The following is a 24617-nucleotide window of genomic DNA, read 5'->3' as shown; positions in this document are numbered from 1 at the left end:
GAGTTACAAGAGCACATGCTCCTTACCACAAGCCTTGTTTTGCCACCAAGCCACTGCTCTCTCGGGCAATTCAACATGGGCTTCACCTGGAAGTACCACCAGGGCATCAGCTCAGAGATGGTCAGTGACTCACTCATTCAAGTCATGCCAAGGCCACTGGGTTGGTAACAACTGTGACTGTGCATTGAGCACTGCCTGCATGCCAGACACTAAGCTGAGTAAGGCACACACACTGCAATCTGCGATTTCCACACACACCGTATAAGCCAGGTATTAGGATCCCCAAACTGCACATGGAAACTGAAGCTCAGACCTCTTTGTAAATGCAAGCAATAGTGTGCATTGACCCATTCAGTATTTACTTCACTTCTACCATGTGTCATGCAACATTCAAAGTGCTGGGGACATAGTAGTTAAATGATATAAAAGAGCCATCTTCTCATGGAAAGAAGATTCTATTAGGAAGAAACAAACAGTACCTAAGTAAACTAATAAATGAGATGATATTAAAGTCCTGTCTCTAAATAAAAGCCTCTGCCATGCTCTCCTACCTTGACTGTTCGCGAAGTTATTTCTTCGGCTCCGTGAACAAGAACCCTGACATCATTTTTGGGGGTTCGTCCAGGATAACTTCGGAGGTGAGTATCGGCGTCCAAGCCTGCCTTTTCTCTCACTGTCCTCATAGAAGGAAGCCGTCTGTGGCACCCAGCATCGGGCGCTCGTCAACCACTTAAATGGGACTAGCCTGGCTGCCGATCTCAAAGTCTCAAGTGACAGGTTCCCCTGCGTCTCCCTCAGTGGATCCCCCGTCTCCCTTGGGAGCCAGGAATGTCACCTGAGTGGAGGCCAGGATTCCCCTTCAGAGGCCTCTCCCTGGATGCGAGGGACTGGATGCACTACAGCGGCTTCTCAAAGGCCCACATGTCTAGAATCAAACCCTGACTGCCTGACTGGGTATCTATGAGGAGTGTCTCTCTCTGTCTCTGTCTCTGTCTCCGACTTCCAGCCTGCTTCTTCAGGCCATCCTGGCCTCTGGGTGAGGCAGAGGTGCTCTTTACTTTCTTTACATGCTCTGTGTGTGCTTCTAACTTCATCAATTTCACAGAACCCAATGCTCACCACTGCAGCGTAGGAGATCTATGCTTCACTCTTATTCTTGACTAAATGCTGTACTTTTTAGCTCATAAAAATGTGTCTGGGCACCTGTTAGCCACTTCAAGGATGATTAGCATCAGCTACCATTCTTAAGTATCAAGTGAAAAGTTTCCCGGTGTCTGCCGCTCCTTGATCTCCCACCTCTGGGCAGGAAAGGAAGAAAAATAGTCAAAAGTCCTATGAACTACTACTAATATAAAACTAGTTTTCTAAATCCTTTTATTTGAAATCTATTCTACTTATTGGGTTCATCATTATCCTCAAAAATTGGGAGGTTTTTTCCAAAATATATAAAGAGCTCACACACCACAACAAACAAAAAGCAAATAAGCCAATTAAAAAATGGGCAGAGGAGCTGAATAGACCCTTCTCCAAAGAAGAAATTCCGATGGTCAACAGACACATGAAAAGATGCTTCACATCACTAATCATCAGAGAAATGCAAATTAAAACCACAATGAGCTATCACCTCACACCAGTAAGGATCACCACCATCCAAAAGACAGACAACAACAAATGTTGGCAAGGTTGTGGAGATAGGGGAACCCTCCTACACTGCTGGTGGGAGTGTAAATTAGTTCAGCCATGTGGAAAGCAATATGGAGGTTCCTCAAAAAACTCAAAATAGAAATACCAGTTGACCCAGGAATTCCACTCCTAGGAAGTTACCCTAAGAATGCAGCAGCCCAGTTTGAAAAAGGCATATGCACCCCTATGTTTATCGCCACACTATTTACAATAGCCAAGAAATGGAAGCAACCTAAGTGTCCATCAGTAGATGAATGGATAAAGAAGATGTGGTACATATATACAATGGAATATTCAGCCATAAGAGGAAAACAAATCCTACCATTTGCAACAACATGGATGGAGCTAGAGGGTATTATGCTCTGTGAAATAAGCCAGGCGGAGAAAGACAAGTATCAAATGATTTCACTCATCTGTGGAGTATAAGAACAAAGAAAAAACTGAAGGAACAAAACAACAGCAGACTCACAGAACCGAAGAATGGACAAACAGTTACCAAAGGGAAAGGGACTGGGGAGGATGGGTGTGAAGGGAGGGACAAGGGGGAAAAGGAGCATTATGATTAGCACACATAATGTAGGGGGGAGCATGGGGGTGGGGGCTGTACAATACAGAGAAGACAAGAAGTGATTCTATAGCCTCTTACTACGCTGATGGACAGTGACTGTAATGGGGTATGTGAGGGGGGACTTGGTGATGGGGGGGGAGTCTAGTAAGCATACTGTTCCTCATGTAATTGTAGATTAATGATACCAAAATAAAATTTTTTTTAAAAATTGGGAGGTTTTTTAAACTGGACTCCCTTAGATGAAAATTTATCTTCTGCAATACAGCCTGGATTTAAATAACTGGTGCTAGAATTGTAATTGCATTTCATTTCCAGCCCCCTGGACACACACAGTCCCTATCAGTACAGAGCCTCCATCAGCCCTGTTCATCTGCGGCCATCTAAACCTTAACCCAGTTATATAAACTGCTCACCCTTAGAGTGTATTCTTGAAAACTGAGATGCTTTTAATAAAAGAAGCTAAAAAGAAAGAAGGCAATTGGATATTAGTAACTCAAATCTTTGCATCAGTTTATCAGTGTATATGTTTTTATGAAAAGTATTGCTAACTGTAGTCATTACATCTCAATCTGTATGTTTGTGTGTCTCGGTGTGTAAATGAAAGATTTTTCTACCTCCAGATGGTGTTAATAAAAATTGATTTAAAGACAAGTGCTTCTGATAATTGGGCATTCTAAAACTTCCAGAAAATTCGAATAAAAAAATATTAAGTATTAATGCTAATTTAAGTTGAACTGAAATAGACGTTTTTTCTCTTAACAGTTTAGTCTACCTGATCCCTCCAGAATTTAAAAACTCTCAGTGAATATTTTTATATTTTATAGCAGCATGTTTATTTGCATAAGCTCAGTAAGAATCTGCTTTCCTTGTAACAAGACCAATTAAAAACACTGGTTATATTACCAAGGCTTTGACGGGAATGTCATACCTGAGAGACACGTGTGTAAACTCAGATATGAACAGACAGCTTTAAAGAACTAAGATTGACTTTATAGAGCCAACAAAGCCCATTAGAAGAACTGGCCTGGTTGGTACCTTGCTTACAAGGTTCCCAGCAGTCTTACCAGGTGAGTAAAGAAGTCACTTTCTGGGAAGCGCAAGAACCTCAAAATGTCTTGGAGACCTCAAGAAGAGAGGAATTCACCCAAATCTACAGGTACTGCAAGCAAAATCTGATAGCCAGTGTGGCTTGGCTTTCTGACCTTGAGAGGCCTTTAAAAGTCCAATCTGAAATTCCTCACAAAAAGTTCCAGCAAAGCACATTTAAAAGAGTCTATGTAATCAATTGCTCTTCTTACTGCACTTACACAAATAATCAAGCCAAGTATTAATTATTTTCTTAAACTGGTTACTTCTAATAAAAATGAGGGTGATTTTAGAGAAAAGAGTTCTTTCAATAATGCAGCCTTATCTATATTGAATCCTAATATCAGTCATTGAGACATAGACTAGATCCAGAATTCTAGTTTCCCCAAGATATCTGACTCTGATTATCAATTAGAGTTTTACCATTTCTAATCCTCATATTCAGCCATACATTCTTTAATCTCCTTGTCAAGTCTGTTCTTCCAGAATGGAAAATCCAACTCCAGATATTGCTACTGAACCTAAAACACAATTTCTTCTATCTTGCCTAGAAGCCATAAAACTATAAATGGTGATGGAAATAGAACCCAGGATGGAAGTGCCCATTTGCCAAGGCCCTCTTGACCGACCACTGATGGAGACCTAGCTGCACTCCTAACTGCACCCCTTCTCTGCATGAAGCAGCCAGAGAGGTCATCGCCCCCCTTCCCCTAGCAGCAGCTAGGGTCTCCATCTGTAGGGGGGGGGGAATGAGACAGGGACCATGGGCTTAGACAGAGTAGGGTGAGGGCCTCTGGAAAAAAACAAAGCAAGACAATCCATTGTGATATTTGCTTTGGCCTACTGAGGAGGGGGGCCAGCTTATTTTTCTAACTTTACCCAAGTGCTGCTTTTCTTCTTCCAGCCCTAAACAAATGATTTGTTGCAACTTGGCAATGTAGCAAGCAAGCCCATAACTACTGCAAGCCCAAAACAACATAGTAAAAACAGGAAGGATTCCATCTTAAAACCCAATTAGTTAAAAAGTAAGACAATAACTCAGCCCACCTTGGGAGCAAAGCAGGCAATCTTGAGTGATATGCTCCCAGACCAGGAAGCTGCTATCCTGGGAGGAAATCAGAGCAGTAAAATTCTTGTAAATAACCACGAAGACAGATAAGAAACTTAGTGTTTCTTCAAAAGTATTTGCGACCACTTAGCAGGTGTACATTCCTAGCCCTTTGTCTCTCAACTGCCTATAAAACCCCTAGACAAGGCACCACCACCCCCCGGCTCTCTTGTCACTCCTGGCTTGAGCCAGGAGCTCTGTCTTTTCGCTTTCTCTCGAAATAAAAGCCTCTGCCTTCTCTCTCATAAAACAAACAACCAAATGAGATGAGACGGGGAGGAGGCAAGAAATCCCCATTAGCCAGGACAGTAGGACAGTTGTGGAAGGACTCTCTGCACAGATACATCTGAGCTGAGCCCTTTCTAAGGAGAAGGAGCAACCATGGAAAGATTTGGTAGACCAGCATTCCAGGCAGAGCAGCCAGCCAGGAGAGGCCTGGAAGCAAGAACAAGCTTGGCTTCTGGTCCTGTAGGACCAGAAGAAAGTCTGCTGTAATAAGCAAAAAACAAAAAAAGAGGAAGTAAAGAGCAGACAAGCAGGCAGGGGCCAGTCACAAAGAGCCTCGTGGACCATGACAACAGGTTTAGGTTTTGTTCTAATTTGAATACTAATCAGCAAAACTAGGATCCTGACTCCAGACTACACCCCTCAAAAGCCTGCCAAGACCACTACATAGGGTGCCTGCCTCACTCCAGGTCTGGAGAGAAATGGTCAGTAGACAGTCTACAGACACACAGTAATACAACTGACTTCCCAAATGTTGCCCTTGTCATTTTTTCCTGGAAGAGATCCTGAGAATGGATAGCCTCACATCATTCCCACCAGACAAGAGGCCATCTTGAAACATCATTAAGGATGATGGGAGACACCATCTGCCCAAGGCCCTCAAACATCTATCTTGATGCCTGTGCCTATCAATAAATCCTGTTCTTTGCTCAGCAAAAGGTCTAATTTCTACTCTTCTCTAACACAAAAACAGAGAAATCAGGCTTTCTTTCTTCCTTTTTCCAAGTACTGCACCCAACAACTCCACCTGACTTTGGCCAATGCCAAATGGAAACTTGATAAGGTTTTCCCTCCTGAAATGCCTTTGCTATTTTCTGATCATAAATGTAATTCATGTGACTGAATTACCATATGACCTACCAATTCCACTTTTGAGCATATATGCAAAAGAATTGAAAGCAGTGTTTCAAAGAGATATTTATACACCCATGTTCATAGCAGCATTATTCACGGTAACTAAAATGTGGAAGCAACCCAGTGTCCATCAAGACATGATTATATAAGCAAAAGAGGTATAGCCATGCAATGGAATATTACTCAGCCTTAAAAAAGAAGGCATTCTGATCCATGATGAACCTTGAGGACATTACGCTAAGGGAAATAAACTAGGCACAAAAAGACAAATACCATTATCATTCCACCCTACATGAGGGTCTTAGAATAGTCAAACTCATAGAAACAAAAAGTATAATCATGGCTGCCAGGGGCCGGATGTAGGAGAGAATGGGGACTTAGTGTTTAATAGGGACAGAGTTTCAATTTTACAAGACAGTAAGACTTATGGAGATGGATGGGGGTGCTGGCTGTACAACAATTTGAATGTACTTAATAGCACTGAATGTGTATTTAAAAATGGTTAAGATGGGAAATTTTACATTATGGATATTTTACCACAATAAGAAAAAGTAATTCATGTGAAAAAACACAATAACAAATCAGGAAAAAAACATACAAAGAAAATTAAAATCTCCATCTTCTCAGTACTGACAAATTTTAGAGCAATAATTCTCAAGCCTTCATGTGCACACAAATCTCCTGGGGTCTTGCTAAAAGGCAGGTTCTGATCCAGATGGCCTGGGTGGGGCTTGGATTCTGTATTTCTCACCGGCACCCAAGAGATACTCACACTACTGGTTCCTGACCTACACTTGATTGGCAAGGATTTAGCACCGACTTTTCCTAACATACACAGTGATTCTAGATCTTTCCTATGGTATCTTGCTCCACTGCTTTTTCTAGATGAGATGTCGGCAGCCTTCTCTGCCTTACCTTACAAAGCCTCTCCTCATGGTGGGACGAAAAGCATGTCTTCTACAGAGGAACAGGCTGAGGTTGTTCAGGCCTCAGCCTCCATGCACCCTCCCTGGCTGCAATCACTCTGCAAGCTGGAAGTGCACCCAACTGAGAGACAATCCTGACCTCCGAAGGAACACCTGAGGCCATCCCAGCCCTTAAAGGGGATTAAGAGGACGGGGTCTCATAGGGTGGAGGAAGCACGGGTGGCCTTGGGAGCATTTATCAACTACAGGAGACAGCCAGGAAGCTCAGGGCTGTGAGGAGCTCTAGTGGGAAGTCACAAGGCATCATGAGTTCTCATTCCCGCTGGGCTGCTTGCTGGCCATGTGACTGGGACAGTCACTTCCCTTCTCCGGGCACTGCTTGCTACATGAGATCATGCCCTCTTGGCTCTGCAGTCTGCAAACATGGGGCCTCTGTGGAGGCAGACAGGCAGAGCAATCAAGGCTCCGGGTCTTTCTTGCCTTCTCCCAGTGACAAAGAGGAGAATACAGCACCCCTGCCAGAGCCAAGAAGAATCCTCTAGTCTCAAGCACTGCAGCCACCTAGGAGGAGCAGGGAGCCGATGCCTCCCCCCACCCGAGCCTCAACTGTGGGCTAAGCCAGTAAGTGACTGCCATTAACCCTTGGCAAAGAAGGAGAGGTGGCTCCACTCACGAGACTACTCAGGCTCAGAGAGGAAAAGACCTCCACCCAAGGCTATTTCCATGGGAAGTGAGGTGCTTGAGGTGGGATTAAAGTTCAAGTCCACTGGCTCTTGGCTCAGCCCAGCACTCTCAACCCTGGTAACAAACCTGCAGTCCCAGCCCAGAAGTGACTTCTCTGTGAAGCCCCAGCCTTCCCACATCCTTCCTTCTCCTCACAGGGCAGTCCTCGACCCACACTACTGACCAGCTGCACCAGTGGTGCTACTGAAGTACAGTTGATATACAACATTATATTGGCTTCAGGTGTAAGAACAGGCTTCTTTTTATTTCTTGTTAGATCACCACCAAAAATGAAAATAGAAAATAGAAAGGCACCCGGGGGATACCCACAGAGGTCTACAAACCTGTCAAAGAAATGCAAGGCTGATTTCCCTACTCTAACTCAGAAATCACCTGACTTGCAAAAATTAATCACCTGGCTCCAGTGTTGTCTTTAATGTTTCAAAACCTCAGGATCCTATGTTAATTTTTACCACAACCCTCTAGCCTTCGGTGACCTCCTGGGGGGACATCAGGGATTGAGAACAGGGTTCGAATCTTACACCTCCAGCAAGTTACTTAACATCTGTGCACCAACTAGTCTATTAAAAGAGTGAATGTATGCCGTGCACCCAGAATAGTACCTAGTCCATACTAAGCACTTTACACGTGTTACTACTTTATACAGATTACCCTTGCTGGCAACTCCATATCCCAGAGGTGTGAGACTTCCAGCTCCAAGGAATTTCAACTGGCTAGCTTCTCTCCAAAGCTTGGGCAAAGCAATCCACTGAAGACCTCTGTGTTCACTGCCCTGGGTGGATAAAAGTGATGGCATCTGGGGAGGGGAAAATGGGCAAGATGCACCAGGTGCTCAACATATATTACTTCTCTAATCTTGGCAACAACCCTGGAGGTCAAGGTAAACAGAGATCAGGTCAGTTGATGAAGTCCGCACACACACTTAAAGAGTGGTATTTCCCTGCCTCGGTACACAGTGGCAGAAGTGAAGTCAGGCCGGGTTTTTCTCTGGTCTAAGGCTAATCCTTGCAAGGCACTGTGCAGTTCTAAGGGAGAAAAGAAAAGGAAAGCCAAGTTTCTTGGGTGCCACTGCACGCCAGGAATTCTGCCCAAGGTCACACAGCAAGCAGGCATGGACTGAGGCTGAGACTTTGAGCTGCCTGACTCGGAAGCATTGTTTCCTCCACACCACGCTGCCACTCACTGGGGCCCAGGGGACACTTACTGAAAAAGCGGGAACTTGAGCTGTGCTTTAAAACTGGAAAGGACTAGAATAGGATCCACATAGACAGAATGTAACTGCTTAATGAATATAGGATTTCCTTTTGGGATAATGAAATGTTTGGAGAACTCGATAGAGATGATGGTTGCATGACATTATGAATACACTAAGTGCCACTGAATTGTACACTTTAAAATGGCTAATTCTTGTATATTTGTTAAATTTATAATTTAACTATTGTACACTGTTTTAACTGTGTTAAAAACACAAATCGTTTTCTGTTCTGTGAATTTCACCTCAATAAACAAATATTTTAAAGGGGAAGGTCTGCAGCAGGTAGCTATTGGCCCAGAGCACATTCCAAGCCAACGGCACAACTACACTAGGATTCCTCTAAGGGTGGGCAAGCCTGCTCCTGATGCACCCAGGCCCCACCCGAGTCACAGGAGAAAAGCCAGCCCATGCTCCTTCTCTTTCATATTTCCGATTCACTGAGGGGCGGGTCTGACTCACGCTAGGTGGTCCTGAACCTCTGCAAGGGTCAGGCTCCTAACAGGCCAACAGGCACACTCAAATAAGGAGAGTTCCGACTTTCCTGATAAGGGCTCTACCACGGAGTGGGTGTAGATAAGCCATTCCCAACCGGGGTGACTTTGCCTCCCAGAGGACATTTGGCAACGTCTGGAGACATTTTGGTACTACTGGGAGGGTACTATTGGCATCTAGTGGGTAGAGATCAGGGGTGCTGATAAACACCCTACAGTGTACAGGGTAGGCCCCCAACAAAGAAGTATCTAGCCCTAAAGGTCAACAGTGCCTCAGTTGAGAAATTCTGCTCCAGAGTAAGTATGACTATCCCATTTCACAGATGATGAGACTGAGGCTTCAAGATGCTAATGCAAACCTCCACCTGTGCTCTGAATCCCATCTCCTCTCACCTGCTCAAGGACATACTCCAGTGACTGTCCCTCTCCTTCCCACATCATCAATTTTGTCTTCTCATGTAGCAATTCCTACAGCATATAAAGATGTTGTAATATCTCCCCCATATTTAATAAAAACCATGCCTTTGCCCACGTGCCTTCCTGCTGCAGCCCCACTTCTCTGCTCTGAGCTCTCTTCTTCCATCACAAGAGCAGCCAGGCCCTCCCTGAGAGCTACCACCATGACTGCTGCTCCGGGCTCTGGCCCCAGGCCCTTTTGTTGCTGTCTCCTTCACCCTGCACTGAATTAACTACAAAGTGGCCGTAACATCTGGAAGCACAGGTGCACACACAGTAAATGCTTTACTGATACTATATAACAAACAGATGATACATTCAATGATATTATTGGATCCCTTCAATGCACACTGCAATTCACCCTGCATTCCTATCAAGCCCCACATAGACTCGTGGTGCACTGCACTTCTTTCAAGCCCCGCATAAACACATGGTGCACTGCACTTCTATAAAGCCCCACATAGACACACAGTGTGCCGTCTCAGAAAACGTGTTTCCAGTTTTCACTGAATAAACCTGCACCTTTAACATATCATAGAACAGGGGTTCAGCAAACTTTTCCTGTAAAAAGCCAAACAAGAAATATTTTAGGCTTTGCGGGTTATACAGTCACAACTACTTGACTCTGTTCTTGCACCTCGAAAGCATCCATAGACAGCACATTAATAAATGAGAGTAGCTTTTTACAAAAACAGGCTTGGGCTGGATTTACTCCACAGCCCATGGTTTGTCAACCCACTGCCCTAGCAGAATTAATCAGAGGAGGACTTTAAAAATTTAAATAGTGCCTATGTTTCCAGACTTCACAGCTACCCAGTAAGCAGTATGACAGTTGCATGTCAAGGGTGCCCAGCAGGCTGCAGACCAGGCCACATCTTAATCATTTCCCATCTTCCCTGATCCTAGAACAACACCCTACATCAGAGCCTTGCAAGGGACTAGAATTTATAGTCCCATCTGCAGGCATCTGGGAGGGTTGGTGCACTCAGGCCAGTGGTGAGTTTAGTGCTATTTTTGTTGCTTGACTTCCACCACCCCCAAAAATCCACTGCCATTTCGAATAAAGAAATGGAAAGAAAGTATAAGTGGAGGAGGAGAGGGGAAGAAAGGGTAGCCCAATACAGGCCAGAGGCATGTGCAAGACCAAGATCAGAGCCTTCCAACGCCCACAGGGTCAGGTGGAGAACAGCGGGAGGAGGGGAGGCAGAAAAGGGGTGAGGCAGAGCCTGTGGGAACCAAGGCAGATGCCCTTAGAGATGACCGTTGCGGAGGGCGCCTCACAGCCTCACAGCTACAGCAGCACAGGGTTGCCCCAACTTCTGTTTTTTCCAAGAAAAGCTGAAAATTCAGATTTTCATGTTAACTAGGTAACACCTAATTACACTCTTTGTAGAACAGTGTTTCAGCCAGCTCTGCAAGAACCAAACACAACATGCCTCGCGGCCAGATCTGCTACCCATCTTCCATTCTGAGATATACACTAAACCTTCACAACCACCTGCAAGGCGGGTGCTGGCAGCCCTGTTGTAACAGATTAAGGTACTGAGACTGGGCAACACTGATCACTTGCGCAAGGAACGGCTCCGAGACAGACCCAACACTGTCCCAAAGTCCATGCTTTCCAATCTCCACAAGACCACGCTAACCTCTTGAGCAGCTCAGCTTCTGCACAGAAAAACAGATCCCACTGCAAAGCACGACCAAAGACAAACCAACCTCCCACGGCTGGCTCAGATGTCACCTTCTCTGAGTGGCCTTCCCACCACAGGCAGGATAAACCGTCCTCTAAATGGTGTTCCCACAGCCCTCCAGCCACACCATGGCCCTGACACAGTCCCTAAGACGGGAAGGACTGCAGGAACCATGACCCTGCTCCTGGCATCTCCCCTGGGTTGTGAGCCTTCTCAGGGAAGGAAACTGAGCCCTAAAGCAACCCTGCTCCCAGAAGGAACTCAAGTCGTTGAACCAAGACTCCAGGGCTGCCTTGAACAGAGAGAACCAGAACGCACCAGGACTGGGGGGCAGCTGGCGTGTGTAACACTGAGTGAAGCGGCAGTTCCGTCTGCTCCGGCATTAGCACACAAACCGATGAAATGGACGTCATTCTTCCCCAAAGTCAGGGTGCTGGCTCCCAGGACTGTGCGGAAAAGTGGCACAGCCGGGTGCGAACAAAAGGACACACTGTCCACCACGGCACAATGGAGAGAGACAGGCTCTGCTTCAAGGCTCCAACCATTCAAGTGGCTCTGTGATGTCTAAGATGAAAGACTGAGTCAACAGCAGGGTCATAAATGGGCAAAGAATTTACTCTGGAGCAGGGGTCAGCGAACATTTCTTTAAAGAGCAAAATGTTAAATCTTTTAGGCTTTATTATCACTTTTTCTGCTTTGAATGAAAACCACAAATATTCTTTTTCATTCGCTCATTGCAGCCAATTCTTTATGCCAACTACAGACCACTGCTGGAGATGACCCAGTCAATGACAAAGAGAAAAGCATGACCTTCAACATTCCAGAAAAATAAGAAAAAAATTGCCAAAATGTACATAAACATCAAGCAAGAAACAGCAGCAAATTACCCACAGAGCCCCAAACTCTGGTGTATCAGACCCTTAGAGCTTGTCTTTTCCACAAATTATCTGACTTCTCAGGGCCTGGTTTCCCCATTCTTGAAATTTGGATTTCAGTGTCTTTCTAACTTAAGAAGGATTCTTGACAGGATAATTACTAATGGAAGTGAGCACTGAGGACCTTACAAAAGACAGTGCTAAGAATCACAATGACTTTCTGTCCTTACAAGGTCTACTTTTCCAGTAAGAATAAAATCATTATATGAAAATCAGAATTCCTTATCTTGCAGCACTGGTAATCAAGGATTCCCACGTACTGAATTCTTTAAGAAAACAAAAATAAATCTTGACCACTACCCCCCTAATACAGCCACCACATGTGGCAAGTATCCTTGCTCCTGCCAATTTGTTTACATCTACATTTTTGTGGTATCAATAATGTTCAAGGACCAAAAACTTTAATTAGGCCAAAAATCATTCACTCTGGCAACAGAAGCTGGACTACCTCTCTAGAAACCCCCTTGGCTGCTCCCTCATTAGGACGATCAATTTCACAAATCTTGTTCTTGACTAGCAAAACAAAAGGCACACAACTTGTAAAAACATGATCCAGATAACCAGAAAGTGAAAAATGAAGAGAGACAGATCCCTCTGACCTCCAGAAACTCCTGGCTTAAAGGCTAGGGCCAAGGGGGCTGGACACAAGGACTCTTCAGAGGCGATTCCACAGAGAGGAGAAAACAGATGGTGAGGGTAGGTGGGTCCTCCTAAGTAAATCCAGATCCCAGGTGGGCAAGCTGAGAGGCTTCCCTGAGTCACTCCCACCTCCACATATAACACCCAGGAATGACTTAGCACCACACCACCAAGAGACCTCTTCAGAGGAAAGGACTGAGAATACCACCAAGTCCAGGAACTAAACTTCAAATACACTGAGGACAAGCTGTCCACAAGCACTTCCCTGTCCCTCCCAACCTCCCCACCAAAACTACATCCCTCACTGATGGGAGGGAGAGGGGCGGACTGGGAAAACCAAAGGATGGTCCCCAGATGGGCTCAGCACTGGACAAGAAGGGAAGATTTGCAGGCATGGACAAGGGAGACCTCAAATAAGCTAGGAAAAGAATTAGAAGGGGCTGGAGAATGAAAAAATAACCAAAACATAAGAGGCAAGGACCAGAAAGGGAAACTCAGGCTGAACAACTGGTGACTGGAACAGCAAAGCACCGGGGGACAGGATACAAGAGAATAGAAGGGACAGGGGAGACGAAGTGGCTGGAGAACTCAGAGACCTCTGGGGACTGAGAGCTAGGAGGTCACGGGGCTCAGGAATCAGCAGGCTAAGTCTCCAGAGATGACACTCTGCCTGTACGGAGACTGGAGTTAATGGGTACAAGAGGCCTTGGTGGTGGGAATGACTGGGGAGCAGGGGGGGTGGCCGGAACTGGGTCTCAGTAGTTTTAGGGGTTAAGAGGGACTGAGACACTGGAGGTCTGAGGGCTGGGGGTCTGGTAACGGGGCAGAGAGGTCGGCGCATTGGCAGAGGCAGGAAAACGGGGGGCAGATGTCTAGGAGCTGGTTGTAAGTGATGGGCAAGAGTGAGGGACTAGAGCGTGCCTGGACTCGGGACGCCTGAGAACTGCGGGTGTCCGGGGCCAGGAACTGGGCGTGCCTGGCATCAGGGAACCGGGAGCTTTGCAACGGGGGTCTGCGGAGAGCGGGACGCGGGGACCCCGGAGCCGGACCGCGCGGCTGGAGCAGCCGAGCCGAGGCGCCCGGGGCGGGTCACAGCTGCGCCGCCGCCACTCACCGCTCATGGTGCCGCTCCCCGGGCCGGTGCCTCCCCCGCGCGCCGCCACTGCCGCCACTGCCGCGGAGCTCCAGACAGGCCGGGAGACAGCGCGCCCCGCCCCGCCCCGGAAGTTGAGGGCCGCCGCCGCGGCTCCGCCCCCCGACGCGGAACGTAGATGCGGGCGCCCTGGAGGCCCCGGGGCTGCGGTTCCTGGCGTTCAGCGAAGCCGCGGGGTCCTAGCTTGTGGGCCCACCTGTGGGAGAGCCCCTGGAGCGTCAGGAGGCGGCCGGCCAAACAGGACGCCTCCCCGCCGGGCGGGTTCCCACAGCCGTCGGAGACCGTGAGCCAGGCCTCGAGGAATGGGACCACATCGCTCCAGAACGCCGGATGCCGAGAAGGGAAATCGAGTCGTGGGCCAGAACGTCGGGACAAGGAGGCGGGCAGCCCCGAAGGGCGACTCGAAGGAGACGACTTTTGGGCTTAGATCTGGATGAGAAGGAGACGGCTCCGGAAGATCCGCAGGAAAGGGGTTCCAGAAGGAGCAGCAGGTGCAAAGACCCTGCCTGGAGGGGGTGACTGGAGAGAGCGTGAGAGAGGAAAGGGTGGTGAGAGGAGCTTGAAGAGGTAGCGAAGGGCCTTGCAGGCCATGGTAACCCCTTACCATATTTGGACTGTTCTACCAACTCTCAGTAGGTAAGGAAAAGAAAAACCGTTGCAGCAATTTAAGCAAAGTGACACAATCTAAATTAGGTTTTAAAGACCGTTACTCTTCCTGGGTTGAGAATGAATTGTAGTGGCGCAGAGTGAAGGGGCCATTGCTGTCTGCTGACCAGCGGGAAGTAACAGTGCCTGAAGCCTGGCTGGTGGTGGCATGGAGATGGGGTGGATGGATCGCCTGAGAATACGTGTTCACACTAATCTTCGGGAAGTCCAGGGTACTGCCTCATTTTACAGATTGGGAAAATGGGACCCAGAAAAGATAAAAGGAACATTCTCCCAACCTGTTCGCCTGCAACTCCAAGAAAGAAAAAAAAAATCACAACCAGTACACACATTTTAGGAGACCTTTAACAAAGCACTTCTGTAGGTAATATACTCTCTTCTACTTTTCTTTCTTTCTAATGCTAACGAAAATGATTGATCCACTAAGTCTTGATCCACAGTTGAACACAGAATGGAGGAGCACCCCCCCCACGGGGGAATGGAGCCAGAATTCCAGCCCAGTTCAGTGTAACCCACAGCTTCATAGTTTTCTACCACATTGCCTTTCAGCATGAAATCTCTGGCTCCTAGGAATTTGTCTGTTGAACTCAGCAGAAGTCCAGAGCTCTTTGGAGGAAGATGCTCTGCCGTGTCATTTATAATAGTGAAAAAGTGGAAAGCACCAAAACTCCACTACAGAGAATTAGCTAAGCAAATCATGGCCCTCTTCACAAGGAAGGGATTTCTTGTAGTAGTTTGAAAATCCTAATTATAACGATGATGGAAACGCAGGGAAGGCCAATGATAATACATTAAGGAAGCCCCATGCAAAATAGTGTGTCCACCATGATTACAATTGCCCCAGAACGTGGCCATGTGTTAGGGTTGAGACAATGTCAAAATGAAAATACTTGTGTGTTTGGTTGATGGGGTGCTTTTTCCCATTTTCAGGATTATATTTTACAATTGTTACTTTGTTATTGTAATTAAAGAGTGATGTGTCTGAATCTCCCAGCCAAACGAAACCCTAGTTTAGGTCGGCCTCCCTCTGTAACCTTTGCTCAGTCTTCACATACACGTTTCATAGAGTTGCACTGAGGATGTGGGTAAAATGGTAATATTTCCAGAATATCCCACCAGGCTTTGGTACATCTGCATATCAATAGGCGTTCAGAGTGGAAAGAAGTCTGGCTTTAGTGCATTTGCGTTATTCCTCCTGGGTGGAGAGAACTTCATCTCCATCTCCATATCAGTGGGTAATTACCTGGGCAAGGGAGGGCTTATCTGTACCTGAGAGGTGAAGGGGAGGGCCGGTTTTTGCTGCTGCTTGAGCAGGAGACAAATGGGCTGAACTGCAGTTTTGTAAGCAATAAACGGATTTTAAACTTTATTTCTCCCTTTGACTGATTTCGGTTTTTAAAGGTATTTTGCCCCAGGATTTCCTTTCCCTAGACTTACACCCTGTTCCTCCAGCTGGAAAGGTGTGGATTTCTTTGTCCTTTGGGTCCCTTCCATGGGTCACATTCATAATGATGAGAGAATTCTGCTGCCCACAAAAATAAAAGGCACGACATGGTCTACAATAGGTCACAGTTTTTTTATTCTTAATGACGTAAGCAAGGAGAAAAATGTCACATTCATACTGAAAATTCCAACTAGACTCACAGAAATTAAGTTTTTAATGGAAAGTCCCAGCCTCCCGTTCCTGTCCAGTGCACACACATGTACACACACACTCATACTCACACTCAGGCTGGGCCAGAACACCTTTCCTGGCAGCTCCTGGACCAGCCATCCTACTGATGCTGGGGTTCTTGTTCATGAAGCCGAAGAGTGAGCTTCACAGTCAAGGTAGGAGAGCAAGGTACAGGCTTTTATTTAGAGATGAAGTGAAAGAACAGAGCTCCTGACTCACGCCAGGAGGGGACAAGAGAGTCTGTAGTGGTGCGTTGTCTAGGGGGATATTTGGGAATGTGAAAGAGTTTAGGGTGTGGACTTGTTAAGTGGTTCCTGAATATTAAAAATTAACATAAGGAATTTCCTGCCTTAATTTCTCTCTGGGATGCCGGCGCCTTGGTCTGGGAGCACATCAAAAGGCTGCCTGCCCAGTCCCCAAGGTGGGCTGAGGTATTGTCTATTTGCTAAAGAATCTTGCCTCTTGAACTTCCTGGCTGTTAAAATGTAATCTTATCTTGAAGATGGAATTCTTCCTGCCCTTTACCATACCATCTACAGCTGGGTCTGCAGCTAAGTTAGTTGCTCAGTTTGCAGAATCACCTCCTTAGATATGAAGGAGGAAAGACAGCACATAGGCCTGGGCCTTTTAGTGTGCGAAAGGGAATCTTACACAGGGTTACAAATGATTAGCATCATAAAACATGTGCTACTCTTCTTTATCTGGGGAGCATTAACTGATCTCACTGAAGAATGATTCTAGATCTTACTGTTTAACATAGAGTTTTAGTAGGGGGTGTTTCCTTGCATGTAGTTACATTGCTCTGACTGCAAATATCCCACCCTGCCTCCTCCGGAGGCCCTTACCCTACTCTGACTACGTCTATGGTCCCTGTCTCACTACCTGGAAACTGAGGTAAACAAGCTCTGAGCACTAAACTAAGAGGCTCTGCCTTACGTAGGGTATAACTAGAAGCTTGATTGCTAGACCTGTGCCCAGCTCCCACCCCTCAGACCCGAGCAGGTATTTGGGACTTGAGGTTCACCTCCCTCCTCAATGCCAGTCTTAAGCATGTACAGAAGGTTGTGGGGATGGGAGTCGTCATCCCCACCACAACAGTCTGCCTCTGTCACACAGTGGGGGCGGGGGAGACTGGCTACGTCTACACCGCATTATTTATAAAGTAAGAATGACACTATGTATGTCCAGAAGGAGCTCTAGTCCGTGAGGAAAGCTGCCAGGGACAGCATTCGAGCCTCTTCACACAGGCATAGCTTAACTATATAGGTAATTCCTAGTCAGTAGCATTTGTACTTAACCACCTCAGTGAACCAAGCTTGAAGGAATTTAAAAGGAAATTTAGCTTAAATACAAAAATAAAATTTTATTTTGTTAAACAATGTTTAAATATTCTTTTATTAACTTAAGACACATGCATTCATACTTCTCCCGAAGAGGTTGGGCATGGCAGCATGGCTCCTGGGCCCGGGATGTGTGGTTTTGGAATGATGGAAGAATGGGGAAGGGCTGGAGGCCCTACAGGGAAAAAAACTTAAGAATTTTTAAGTGTGGTTTCCTAACACATACTCGGGGCCATATGGCCTAGAGTGAGTTCAGGTAGGTGGGAGAAACAGCAGAGGGAAGAGGTCTTTGTGTCCCCTCAGCCCCATTCTCTTGGGCTGCCAGCCCTTAAAGTCAAAACACCATTTAATAGCTGTAAAGTGGTGCTACTGTCCACTTTGAATTCTAGGCCCCAGAAACTTGAAACAGTTAAGTCCAGCGTTACCAACATGCTGCCACTCACACCATTTGATACTTCCTGTAAACTCAATTTAAAGAGCAATAGACAAGCATGAGACAAAGTACCAGGACAAAGGTTTACACATACAATCCGGGGAGGCAGCTGAGCCTGGTGAGGCCTGTGGCAAGGAGGGCCAGGCAGTAGCTGAAAGTAGCAGCGGGCACCCTGCCTGCCCCAAGGGCTTCTTCCCTCCTTGGATCGAGGCATTGCCCCAGGATCTGCCAGGCTAACAGTCTTGAACCACCAAGCTTTTAGGGGCCAATCTGGCAGAGGGTTGGAGCAAAACACTGACTTGGCCTTGGCAGGAGGAAGCAGAACAGCACAGGTGGCACCACCCACACAGGTCTCCAAGGCAGAGTCAGATTCAAGATTATTTAAAGAGAGATCCTGCAAGGACCCAGTGAGGAGCAAAGCAGCAAGAAATGGAGAAACAAAAGTCCCCTTAAGGGACCAGAGGAAAACCAGTTGCTAGCCCAGCACGGTAAAGTTTCAGGGATAAACCACTTCCCCGACCCCATCAGATGCACATCAGAGCTGCTGCAGGTGGGCCAGAGCTGGACCTGGCACCCTCCAGTGAAGACGGCTCTGGCAGGTGGGGAGAGGGAGGCCGCCTGATGAAGCTTATACACTAAACGAGTTGGGGAAGTAAAGCGAACCATATTACAGATGTTTCTTGGATTCTGTCTAGCCTCACCAGTGGAACCACTGAAGTAAAGAAATGTATTAATTTGCTGCCAATTCAGACAAAAACAAAGTTTGCTAGGTGAGGAAATTAAGCAGCAAGCAGTGTATTTTCTGTCCCTGATGCTTACCTGGGTTAACAGGCTACTTACTTCTGGTTCTAAATTTCTAGGAATAATTCGGACTTGGATCTACAAAGTAAGTACAGAAATCCAACTGAGGACTCAGCAATTTTACTTCTGAGTAGTATTGAACACTGCAATTGATTCCCCAACATCCCTTTTTTGCTGGAAGATTTGTCTCTGGCTAGTGGTTCTCAAGCTTGGCCTCAATCAGAGGCCCTACAGTGGGGTGGATTTCAAATGTATCAATGCCTAGGTCCTAACCAATACCCGTTAAATCAGAGTCTAGAGGTGGGTTCGGTGTAAAATTTCCTGGGGCAATTTTAATGTACAACCACCAAGAGATCCCCTTTGCACAGGGAGATACCACTTCACATCCATTAGGATGACTATTACTAAAAACAAACAAAACAGGAAATAACAAGTGCTGGAGAGGATGTGGAGAAATTGGAACACTTGTGCAAAATGGATAATAATGTTGCTGGTGAGAATGTGTAATGGTACAGCCAATGAGGAAACAATATGATGTCATGTATATTTAACCACAATAAGGAGAGAGAGATCTCCTTTTCAAAATTGGGTATGTGACTCAATTCAGGCCAATGACATGGGGGGAGATAGCTCTTGGTGGGCTTCTGAGAAAAGTTTCCTGATCCTAGAAGACAGCTGCAGGATGAGATGCACTCCCTTGCTTCTCCAGACCTAACATCTAGGACTCTAGCCATCTGGGAACCAGCCTGAGGATGAAGCCAACATGCAGGGCAGCAGACAGATGGAAAGGTGTAAGTCCTTGAGGTCATTAAGCTCCAATACAAGGGACTCAAGTCAGTCTTATCTAAGGGCTTATGGTTTTTAGAAACAGGACATTAGGTCCAAAATGGAGTCATTTATGCTAAGCCCCACATAACCAAACTGAAACTTAGTTACAGTTTCAGCTCCCCCAGAAATACGATCTGAAACCAGTCAGTCAGGGCTCACCTGGTCAACACTACTGGTATACCCTGCCTGATAGACCCCTGCCATCCCCTGAGGGCATAAACCTTGCCACACCAATCCACCTGTTGCTAGTGTAACTGCTTTGTTCTTGCTCCCTTCTGCCCATAAAAGTCCTTCCTTTGGTTTAACCCCCTAGAGCTCCATTCTATCTGCTCCATTGGATGCTGCCCGATTCATGAATTGTTGAATAGCGACAACAAGGTATTTAAAATTTATTCACTTGAATTTTGTTTTTTAACATGGTTATGTAAGATAATACATTTCTTCTGATTAAATCCAGTTAAATTTCTGTAACTTGCTTCTGACAGTATCCAGACACTTGTACAAGTACTGTGGGTATAACAAAAATTTGGAAATAACCTAAAAGCCTAAAAGGGAAATGGGTGAATAAAGAAGAGGTATAAACAGTGATGGAGTTACTCTAATACAGTTAAGAGAGAAACACATGGCATGAAAACAGGTGTTATGTATGATATATGAATTTTAAAACAATAAGGTGATTTTCATTGATTTATATGTTGTATATGTGAATGTTTCTAAATACATTAAATGGATCACATTTCATACATGATAGCCTGTTGGGGAGGGTAGAATTTGACTGGGATGGGAGTAAAAGAGGCAACATATGTATTAGGACTATTTTATTTCTAATCTTAAAACATAAAACAAGGTGATCAGATGTTAACAATGGACAATCTGGGGATTCTACATAGGTATGTGTTTGTGATTCCTGATACTGTTCTATATTTACAAATTCTCAAAGTGAAAAGATCCTTTCCCCAGGGCTATCCATGGCCCAAACAAATTTAACTAAGGAAGGCAGAAAAAACCTTCAATAAAGACATAGGAATCAAGGCTAAAGTCAGTTTAATTACAAGTGGGCTTTACTTATTCAGAAACTTCTCGTTTTTGTTGTATGAGCATTTTTAACATTCCAACTTTTTATTTGGAAATAATTAAAGACTCCCCCAAAATTGCAAAAATATTACAAGAGGTTCCCCATCACCCTACTTTCCCCTATGGTAACACCTTATGTAACTATAATACACTATCAATACCAAGAAATTGACATTGCCCTGATACAATTAAGTAGACTGTATGCCTTACTGTGATTTACCTGTTTATCCTTTCTTTTATTTTTAATGTCTTTAACTTACAAAAGCAAGTTGCTCATCAACGGAAGAATGGATAAATAAGAAGTGGTACATCCATGGAATATTATTTGGCCATAAAAAGGAATGAAGCTCTTACACTTGTTACAACATGGATGAACCATGAAAATATGATGCTGGTGAAGGCAGCCAGACACAAAAGTTTATCTATTGTATGATTCCATTAGTATGAAATGACTGGAATGGGTGAATCCTAGAGTTAGAAACGAGATTGGTGGATATGGGGACAAGGAGGACAGGAGAAAGGGGAGCGTGTTCCCATGGGAATGGGGAGCATTCATATAATGATTACGGGCGCCCTTGTGCCACGGTGAAAATGTTGGGGAACTAGATGAAGGTGGTAGCTGTACAAACACTGTGATTACACTAAATACCACTGACTTGTTCACTTTAAAGTGGTTAATTTTATGTTATATAAATTTCACCTCATTAAAAACTTTTTGAAAAAAGCAATTTGCTTATTGTAGGAAAACCCAAATATAATAGTATAAGTACAAAATTGCACTTTCTTCTCCCAGCTGCTCTCCTCTCCACATCCAATCCCACTCCATTAATACACCTTCGATTAACTGTTTAATATTTAACTGTCCACATTTCTAAAAGGTTTATGATGCATGTGTCTCTTTCTCTCCCAAACTTTACTGAGCACTTTATCCATGCCAGGCAATGATGCACAGTCTGATGGGATCAATTTTCTGGTAGGAGGAGAAGGGCAGTAAGCATGGGAACCAGTAGAAATTTCAGATTGTGTAAGTGCTGTGAAAAAATAAAACTAGGTAAGAAGGTAGAGAGTGACATGGGTTGGTGGAGGGCCAGGGTGGCTAGGAGAGGCCTCTGAGCTGAGGGCACAGTGTCTGAGTTGAATGTGCATGAGCTGGAGAGGTGAAGATCTAGGGAAAGAGCATTCCAGAGAGGGAAAAACTAGATACTTTTAAAGAAATAGGATTGTATGAGAGAGATTGATTTACTGTTTCTTCTATGACTACGTCATTGTTCTTTCCCTGCTTTACCATATATTATAAATGTATTTCTATGTTGGCACCTTGTCTCTTTCACTCCTTTAATAGCTGCATATTATTCCATAATATTGATATACTATTACTTAGCTAATCATTTCCCTGTTGAGGGACATTTAGGTTGTTTCAAGTTTGGAGCTACTGCAAACATGCTGGAAAGGATAGCTTTTCACCCTTGGGCATAGAAAACATTTCCAGGAGTCGGGACTGCTGCACCAGGGTCCATTCACGTGAATGCGTTTTCACCCACTAAACCCTGGAACGGCTGTGGCCTTCATTTGGCCTTGTGTTCAGAAGTATAAAAGAGAAAAAGACTTTTTAAAAGAGAAAAAAGATTGGCTTCTCTCTCTGAGGCCACCCACACTTTTAACTTTTTCCCAATGTTTCAGCGTATCTCTCTCCCTGAAGTAGCCCACATTCCCTTTCTCTGAGTGTGCACTTTCTTTCTTCAAATAAAACTTAAACCTTTTAAGGCACCTGTCCTCCTTGAGGTCGCCTGCACATTTTCTCTTGTTAAGCAACCAATTTTACATGAAACATTTACTCTGCTTAAAAAAAAAAGATAAAAAGATTTTAAAAACAAACAAAATACTGTGCAGTTGCCTAAAAGTTACAAATGCTGAGACCCTGATTAAATTTAAAGGTAGAATAGCTAAGGGAGGAGAGGAAAACCACATAGAACAAGAGTAACTACTAGGAATGCCAGGTGGTGGAATTTGCACTTGGCAATGGGAATGATGTGTCGTAAAATGCCTCTGACCATGAATAAGCATAGCTTTCCAAAGTAAAGCTGTTGTTAAGCTAACCCCCTGTGCACATTCACAGAAAATAGCAGGATGTCCTTGGAAAAACTCTCTTAAAGTTGATCATCCTGTGTCTCAACAGCCCTAGATGAGTATAGAAGGGCAGTGTCCTCCTAAACTCCCTATTGATTCACCCGTTCATTCATTAAACACTTACTAAGCATGTTTTCTATGCAAGGCATTCTATAGGGCATTGGAAACATAAAGAAGATGAAGAAAAGCCCCTGACCTCGAGTTGCTCAGTTTTAGCACGACAGTAATTATCAAGAAGAGCTTCTCACTTTCCTGCTGGAGCAGTGCCTCAACCCTGGCAGGTCAAAGCATTTGAAAACCAATGGAGTGGATTCTTTCCTGAATATCCATAATTATTCTATTCAGGGACAGGGAAATTAATGACATCTACTGCTTTTCTCATCTGCAGGCTTAGCAGTTTCTGTCCTAGTCCCTAGAAAAAGTACCAGGCACAAAGAAACACTGCTAATTTAATTAGAGGTGAAGAACTAACCTATCAACATGATCATATGGAGCCCTTTGGGGGATATATCTTGAGGTATGGCATCCTACAGTGTGGTTCACTATTTGAGTAAACTGCTTGCGTTGAAATTTTCTTAGGAGTAGGTTATGGGGTGCAAACCTTGAGTGAGAAGGTGCTTTATTTTAAACACACCGTATTTTATTTTTGTTGTGAATGTAAGATAAAAATATTAACTAATTCAAGAGTAAAGCAGGTTTCCCATATATGAAGGTCTGATTTTTATGTCAATTGTTAATATGTTTCTGTACATCTGAGGACAATCATTTGAAAGTGGGACACTCTTAGGAAAGATTCTATTGGGTCTTCAGAGAACTATATTAATAAGCTGTAACCAGAACTTTGTATTAATCAGAGGAATACATTATCTATTATTGGTGGGAAAAATCAATGTCCAGATTCCAGGGATTATGGACCACAGGCCTGAGGAGACACTGAAAGTCAGCTTTGCTATTATGAAAGAGGTTTCTTTACAGTTACAGTTGCCTAAGTGTTGTGTATTTTTTAAAGTATCCATAAAATTGACTGAAAGGAAAGGAGCGACACACAACAGCAATTTACCGGAGAGTTCCGCTTTATTAGGGAAAGGTGCTGGGATATATAGGATGGGGCATAGGGTGATTGTGGTGTTACTTCTACGGGGCTGGTGGCTGTTGGCTAGGTGCTGGGATTGGGAGGGGGGCGAGAGGTGATTGGGCTTCAGGTGGCGCCGGCGGGAACCGAGGACCCCGAAAAGAAGCCGGAAGTTCGCCATCTTACTGGTGGGGACCCTTCATTCCCCCCTTTCTCCTCTATGGGTTTGTGGGCGTTGCTTTCTTTCTGACTGCTTCCTGCTGAACAGGGGCGGAGAAGGGAGTGAGGGTTTGAGGATTGGGAGGAAAGGGTTGACAGGACTCCCCACAGTAAGGATGAGTAGATGTGGACTTCTTCAGGTTGGAAATCAATGAAGGTTCCCTGTAACCATAGGTTGAGGACCTGTTGATTCCAATGGTGCCAAGAGGATATGGGTGTCAGGAGCCAGGCGTCTGCGGCCATTGTTTCCAGGAACAGTTTCCAGCGGAGAGAGGGGTCCATCTCAGCATGTGGTGAGGAGGTCACGTGAGGGTGAGGGGTCTTCCGTGGCCAGAAGCTGGTAGTTCCTGAGTAAAAGCTGGTTGAAAGCTTGATTAGAGATTTTCCCGACTTGGGATTTGATGAACTTTATTATACAGGGTAAGAAGAGACAGACAAGAAGAATGACTATTATGGGGCCTGCAATGGGCCAGAGCCAGGTGAGGAGGGGGTTTGTTAGTATTGACG

At 45.2% G+C, this 24617-nt stretch overlaps 1 long non-coding RNA gene and 1 pseudogene across 1 annotated transcript; one reads left to right on the top strand and one right to left on the bottom strand.

The window, feature by feature from the left end:
- Nucleotides 1-14122, bottom strand: part of LOC140844000 (sorting nexin-29-like) — a 67139-nt pseudogene extending 53017 nt beyond the window's left edge.
- A 4878-nt stretch (nt 14123-19000) lies between these two features.
- LOC140843717 (uncharacterized) lies at nt 19001-21636 on the top strand. The gene is made up of 3 exons (XR_012121715.1): nt 19001-19581; nt 19932-19996; nt 20958-21636. It is a non-coding gene; the product is annotated as an uncharacterized lncRNA (long non-coding RNA).
- The last annotated feature ends 2981 nt before the right edge of the window (nt 21637-24617 follow it).

Source organism: Manis javanica, chromosome 10 (genome assembly GCF_040802235.1).
Source record: "Manis javanica isolate MJ-LG chromosome 10, MJ_LKY, whole genome shotgun sequence".
Lineage (NCBI taxonomy): Eukaryota > Metazoa > Chordata > Mammalia > Pholidota > Manidae > Manis > Manis javanica.
Note: the sequence above shows the minus strand (reverse complement) of the source record. Positions and strands in the feature narration are given on the sequence as shown.